This window comes from Neomonachus schauinslandi, chromosome X (assembly GCF_002201575.2).
Source record: "Neomonachus schauinslandi chromosome X, ASM220157v2, whole genome shotgun sequence".
Taxonomy (NCBI): Eukaryota; Metazoa; Chordata; class Mammalia; order Carnivora; family Phocidae; genus Neomonachus; species Neomonachus schauinslandi.
The window spans coordinates 26687306-26695161 of record NC_058419.1 but is presented as its reverse complement, the minus strand read 5'-3'; positions in this window follow the sequence as shown (position 1 = coordinate 26695161).

The window sequence follows — 7856 nt, the reverse complement described above, 5'->3', positions numbered from 1 at the left end:
GGTGGCTCAGTCAGTTAAGCGTCTGCCTTCCACACAGGTCATGATCTCAGGGTCCTAGGATCAAGTCCTGTATCGGGCTCCTTGCTCAGCGGGGAGCCTGCTTCTCCCTCTGCTTGCCATCCCCCCTGCTTGTGTGTGCACGCACTCTCTCTCTGACAAATAAATAAATAAAATCTTAAAAAAATAAAATATGTTAAAAAACCAATAGTGTTTGTGACTTTCTAAACATTTGCAGCTACCCTCTCGAGCATCAGAATTACAATTTGGTTGAAGTGATGATGTCATGACAGCAAACACTGGTCTTATTATTTTTTGATTGCCTTTTAATTTTTACATACTGCTATCTGCAAACTGAAGTATAGACCCTAACCTCCAATCAAACAGCATGCCATTTCTTATGCTTTGTATAAAATCAGATTTTTTAAATACATAGTGATTGATCATTGTACTTGAAAGGTCATTATACTTCAAAGGTTTCTGAGGTCTATGTCACATCAGCTGTAACTAATGAATGTCTTTTCAAACTCTATTTTGTTATTTCTTCTTGGGAAGAGACTGAATTGGTCAAGTGGGTGTCGTATTGGTCTTAACTTGCTGAATGGTAGGCTGTAAACCTTAAGAATGTTTCCAACAACTCATAAAGGAATAAAGATCCCAGTTGAAATGTCTCTGATGACTGGGATTTCAGACTACTAACCTCATTAAGTTTCATCTGGTAGTCCTTTTGAAAATTTATTCAAATTTTATCATTTTCTCATCCTGAAGATTGTAGGGAAGTGTTATTTTTTCAAAATAAGAACAAACAACTTTTTTTTCACACAACTTCTGATAGCCATTATTTTTTGCATTTTCTTGTGCCAGTAATTGATACACTTTTAAGAATATCTAAATAGCTATAATGTTTTGCCTTGTGAAGTGACTTTAAATTGATTCTCAAAGTGTTCTATAAACCATATTTAAATCTGAAAAAATAAAACCTCAGTAGAGATTCCAAAGCTGATCTCATTTTATGATTTGGCACCTAGACATTTGGATGTCCCACCCTCTGTGAAACAAGTCATCTACTTCCATTGTTGGTAGCCAGCTCTTCATTTACAGCTCTAAGAAAATATATGTCAGGTTTTATGGCTTCGTAAATAAATCTAAAAGCATCTTTGAAAAAAAAAGAAGTCTCTATGAAAGGCATTCCAAACTAATGGATATATCAAATGTCTATCAAGCACCAAGTTTTACTTATCTACTGTGCTGGATAGATGTTCCTATTCTCAAAATGAGTAAGCATACTAAGTTTGGCCTGGAAGCAGAAGACTATGATCCAGTATCTAAATGTGGTCTGGAAAGTGTGTTCCCTAGTGGTATAGAGAAATAGCCCAGGGCTTGGAGATGAGAGGACTAGGGTATTGCTCCTAGCTCTGTCACTGGACATTGTGTTATACTGGGGACTTCATCTCTTGACTTTTCAGCTTTTCCTCTGAAAAATGAAGGGTTTGGTCTAGATGCTCTTCTATGTATCTTCTAGACAATTCTATGAACTGTAAGGAAGGGACCAATGTGGATTATAGTATTCAAGAGAGATGTTAAGGAGAACATGAAGCTTTACAAAGTCCCATGAAGGATTCAGATGCTTGGGAGGCGAGCAGTGTTTGGGCATAACTAAATTGGTTCCTACTGCTAGATATGACTGCTTTTAGTTTGTAGTGTACAGTAAAAAACTGCAAAAGTAGAAAAATGTATGTATTTCCCTACTTCCTTGGGTGGATAAATTTGAAATGTATTTTCAGATGATTGGAGGATGGCATATTAAAATATACTATTATTATTATTATTACTATAATTGTTGAGTATTTAACATCACTAGGTTTTTTTTTTTAATGTATCAACTCAGGTTAAAAGCAAAATAGAATTCTATTAAGTCTATCAGTTATAACACAAAAAATTTCATGACTCTGGACATTGATTTTGATCCATGGCAAATATGTTTTTACAACTGGCTCCCCATGGGGGAAAATAGCCCTGATCTCTTGCATTTGCTGATTTTCATGGTGTAAACGCTCTCAACATGTCTGAGTTCAAGATCCCAATGTGAGGTCACTAACTGGAGTTGGGAAGATGTGCACACTCAGCTCTTGTGAGTCAGTGCTAGCACCATAATATGTACCATGTATGTAAGGAATATATTTACCTTTCTTTCTGACCCACTGGAGTATAAGTTGTTGACATAATGCCCCTTTTACCCTTAAGTACTTCAGTGTGTATCTCTCAAGAATAAAGACATTTGGGGCACCTGGCTGGCTCAGTCAGGAAGCATGCAACTCTTCATCTCAGGGTTGTGAGTTTGAGCTCCACATTGGGTGTAGAGATTACTTAAAAAGAAAAAAAAAATGGGGCGCCTGGGTGGCTCAGTTGTTAAGCAACTGCCTTCGGCTCGGGTCATGGTCCCAGGGTCCTGGGATCGAGTCCCATATCGGGCTCTCTGCTCCGCGGGAAGCCTGCTTCTCCCTCTCCCACTGCCCCTGCTTGTGTTCCCTCTCTCGCTGTGTCTCTCTCTGTCAAATAAATAAATAAAATCTTTAAAAAGAAAAAAAAAATGAAGACAATCTCCTGGTAACTACAATATGACTACCAAAATCAGGAAATTAACATTGCCCCAATATTATTACATAATCTATTAGACCTTATTCAAATTTTGCCAATTTTCCCAATAATACCCTTTATAGCTTAAAAAAAGGGTTTGGTCCGGAATCTAATCCAGTGTTGTCTATATTTTGGGGATAAAATGTATTTTCTCAGAAGTTTCTTCTTCCACTTTGCAATTCTCCCTTCATCTTTTCTTCACACCTCTTAACCTTTCCACAAGCAGTTCTAACATTAATTTCTAGCGTCTAACACTAGAAGTGCTATCAGCATATAACAGTAAACATGCTACCAATGATAGACATCAAATGCTTACGGGGGTTCAAGTGTTTGAATTTTACTTAATGTTGGTAGTTACTAATACCAAATATACTTAAATTCAAGGAACAGTCTTTGTTGTTATTAATGTTAGTGTCCCTCCTAGGCATTAATATGATCTTGGCTTTTTTTAAAAGCCCCCCCCCGCCATACATAGAAGAGAGAGGAGGGGAGGGGCAGAGGGAGAGGGAGAGAGAGTCCTAAGCAGACTCCACACTCAGTTCAGAGCCCAACGTGGGCTCTATCTAAAGACCATGAGACCATGACCTGAGCCGAAACAAAGAGTTGGATGCGCCACCCAGGGGTCCCTGATCTTGGCTTTATAAGCTTGCATGAGTGCCAATAAAAGGGAGTCTTAAAAAAAGAAAGACAGTCTTATTGGAGATCCTGGGCAATGCTAATTTTAACCAAATCACTTTCAGTCATATAGGGAAATAGGTAAAAAATGTTTATTTTGGGGTGTGTGTATGTCTGTTTTTCTGCTAACGATGCTTCTGCTTCCAAAATTAGTGCTATTTCTATAAAAAATAATGCCCACTAGGGGCGCCTGGGTGGCTCAGTTGGTTGGGCGACTGCCTTCGGCTCAGGTCATGATCCTGTAGTCCCGGGATCGAGTCCCACGTCGGGCTCCCTGCTCGGCAGGGAGTCTGCTTCTCCCTCTGACCCTCCTCCCTCTCATGCTCTCTGTCTCTCATTCTCTCTGTCTCAAATAAATAAATAAAAAAAAATCTTTAAAAAAAAAAAAAAAAAATAATGCCCACCAAAGAGTTCTACAACAGCAACAAACAAAAAGAAGAATAATGTAATCATTGAATGGGTATAGGTTAAACTGATAAATGTCTCCTGAACACATTGAAAAATCTTGCAACACAATAGGACCCCTAAAATAATCCATAAGGGGCACCTGGGTGGCTCAGTTGGTTAAGCATCTGCCTTTGGCTCAGGTCATGATCCTGGGGTCCTGGGATTGAGCCCCATGTCAGGCTCTCTGCTCAGTGGGCTCCCCCTGCTTGTGCTCTCTCTCTCTGTGTCAAATAAATAAATAAAATCTTAAAAAAAAATAATCCATAAGTCTGAGTTGATAGGTCTGCCTGTGCCTTGGTCTTTTTTGTTGTTGTTTATTAAATGTTGGCACTCAAAAAATAATGCCAATGTCATCTGTCTACACAACAAATCCTATGACATGTTTAACTACTTAATACAAATAACTAGGACCAGTCCCAGCACTGAGTGATGAAAGAATTAGCTACTCATAGGGATGGATTATTTTGGTTAGTATTTCTCAAATGATTTAAGCAGAAGGCAGAAGGTAGTTTTTTCCTTGAAATTTCCGGATATTCATACTAAGTTTCTACTTTGCTTCCATGGAGATTTGGCCAGTGAAAAGCTATGTCTTCATATGCAAAAAAAAAAAAAAAGGAAAATTGAATGGATTATCAAATAAAGACAAAACAAAGATGCTTACTGTAATTATCATCCTATTTCAGACCAAAAAGCACATGTACCCTATCTAGACCCTGACTACATTTCTACTTCCACTGTTCAGTCCAAGCCCCATCACCTTTAAAGAGGACTTCAACTACCTCCATTTTGACCTTAAACTTTCTAATTGATTAAGTTCCTTTCCAGCTTATCGCTTAACTCAGGCAAAAGACCCGGTGGGCAAAGCATCCTGGGATGGGAACTGAAACTTTCCCCTCAAGCAATAAGGACCGCCCTGAGCCAGCAAGACCCCGCATGACTGACCCCAAGACAATGATCATCCTGACCTTTCCTACCCACCAGCATGTACCCACCGACCTTTGTCCCACATTTTCCTTATAGGAACCTGGAAGGATTTTCAGCACTTTGGAGACAGTCTCTGAGACGCTAGTCTGCTGTTTTCCTGGTGGTGGCCTCTCTGAAATAAATCCCTTTCTTATCACCACCCCTTTCTCTGCCTGTGGATTTTGTTAGTGGCAAGTGGCTGAACCTGATCTGTTTGGGATCCCGTGTCAGGTGCTCTTGCACCCTTGCGCCCTGGCTACAACTTCTTAGATTGTCTATCCCTCCATCATCCAGAGACATCTTTCTAAAAAAATGTCAAACTGAGCACGTTGCTTCCATGGCACCCCATTGCCTATAGGTAGCAAGCTCCTTCCTTAGCATGGGCATTCGGGGGGCGGGGGCTGCAATTGGGATCCGGCATTTGTCTCCAGCATAAACTTCTCCAGCTCTCCTTTTAATAGCGCTCTCTGCCGTCCACTTCCTAGTTGTTAGCCAAACAAACTATTTGTGGTTCCAGGAGGAGAGGGGCTCTCTGTTTTGACTTTCCATGCCTTTGTTCACACTCCTCCCAGAGCAAAGCTCTTTATCTTTTGTTTGCCTAATGAACACTATGTAATTTCAACTCTTAACTCCCTTATAAAGCCTTTTCTGACTCATGCCCACATTCACCTTTGTACACACATTCTATTTTGTCAATCTTCTATAATAGCACCTATAACACTTGATTGGATTTTTTTGATCCTGACTATCTTTTCTTAATAGGTTGCAAGCTCTTTGAGGTCAAGCACCATGAATTATTCATCTTTGTATCACCAGCCCCTAGCCTATTCTATGTCTGGCACCTAGGAGGTACTCAGTAAATACTATTGAATGAAGAACAATTGTTAACTAAAATTGTCTAGATAGCTACTGTCCAGTACATAGCCACTAGTCACATGTAGCTATTTACATTTAAGTTTTAATTAATTAAAATTAAAAATGCAGTTCCTCAGTCACTCTAGCCACATTTCACGTGCTCAATAGACACTTGTGTGTATCATACTGGACAGCACAGATTACAAAAATTTCCATCATCACAAAAAGTTCTAATACATAGTGCTGATCTGGAAAATTCTTTATTTTCCCGTTTTAGTTTAATAAACATTGATTTTCTGCTATATGCTAACATCTGTGCTAGGCATGGTGGTTATAGCAAATGTGAACAAAATACGAATACTATTATGATTATTATTTGCAAGGCATTTGAAATCTGGTAGGGAGAAGCCTCATAACATGAGATTATTTCCATATTGGGACATCAGGAAGGCTCATGGAGATTTTCTCATTTAAACTGGGCATTTAAGGATGAAGAGAATTTGAATAGGGCAAATCTTGGGAAAGGAGAGAAAAGAGTGTGAGCAAATGTACAGAGGTGGGAAAGTACTAGGAAAATGGGAAGTAATTTAGTTTGCCCAGGAAGTATGGTATGTGAGCTGGAGGGAGTTGTTTAGTTTATTCCTTCATTCCTTTAATCATTCAACAAATATTTTTTGAGCACCTCTCCTGTTTCAGACTCCATACTAAGTGCTGGGGATAAACAGGGACCTATACAGACATTGCCCCAGCAGAGTTCAGAGTTATGAGCGATGAGATTTGGAGAAGACCGTGGAAGGCACTGAAAGTTACCCTAAAGAGTTTGTACTTTGTTCCTCTGGCCCTCACACTCAAAGTGTGGACTTTAGACCAGCTGCGTGGGCTGGGCATGACCTGGGAGTTTGTTAGAAATGCAGAATCTCTGGGGCGCCTGGGTGGCTCAGTCGTGAAGCGTCTGCCTTCGGCTCAGGTCATGATCCCTGCGGGGTCCTGGGATCGAGCCCCGCATCGGGCTCCCTGGTCCGCGGGAAGCCTGCTTCTCCCTCTGCTGCTCCCCCTGCTTGTGTTCCCTCTCTTCCGCTGTGTCTGTCAAATAAATAAATAAAATCTTAAAAAAAAAAAAAAAAAAAAGAAGTGCATAATCTCAGGTCCCGCCAGAACCTCAAACCTACTGAATCACAATTTGCACTTTAGCAAGATCTCCAGATTATCCTTAAGCACATTAACATTCGAGGAGCATTGTTGTAGGCCTACTGAGCCAGTAAGAGAGTATGCAAGCGAGTAAGTTAAAGTAAGGAAGGAAGAATGGAGCAAGTAAGTAAGCATAACAGTTGGAAGTAAGGTGGTATTCTAATCAGTACTGGATTGGATGCAAAAGAAACTGGACATGGGTCTATTACTGTAGCTCAGATGAGAAATGGGAGGGGTTGGATGTGAGAGACAATCTTTTGTATACAGATACAGCTTCAGTTCCATCAACTCATACTGGAAATACTGTATGTTATTCAAAGTGAAAAAATATCAGCAAATTCAATAATATGGTATTTGAGATGTCTTCGAAGACGCCAGCTATTCGTTTGGGACAAGGCTTATTGGTATGTCTACTTCCTGTTGACGCCACAGGTCCAAAGTGTACTCCTGAGTGTCAAAGTATCAGGCCCTTAATCATACAAATTCATACAGGGGTTATGATAAGGATTTCAGAAATTAAATCACTATATCAAAGTTCACAAAAACTAGAAATTCAGTTTACTAATTTACAATGGAGTAATTACCTTTCCACTAACCAGATTTTTTTCTTTTATTACCAGCATTAAATTTTTTTTTCAAGTTTTTATTTATTTATTCATTTAAGTGATCTCTACACCCAACGTGGGGCTCAAACTCATGACCCTGAGATCAAGAGTCACATGCTCTTCTGACTGAGCCAGCCAGGCGCCCCCAGCATTCAATTTTTTATGACAACTTTTTAATTTTGAAATCACAAAAAGTTGCAGAAATAATACAGAGAATTCCCATGTACCCTTCACGCAGCTTTCCCGATGGTAATAGTTTATATAACCATAGTACATTGTCAAGCCCAGGAAACTGACATTGATACAGTACTATTTTTTTTTAAAGATTTTATTTATTTATTTGAGACAGAATGAGAGAGAGAGAGAGCTCATGAGAGGGGGGAGGGTCAGAGGGAGAAGCAGACTCCCTGCTGAGCAGGGAGCCCGATGTGGGACTCGATCCAGGGACTCCAGGATCATGACCTGAGCCGAAGGCAGTCGCTTAACCGT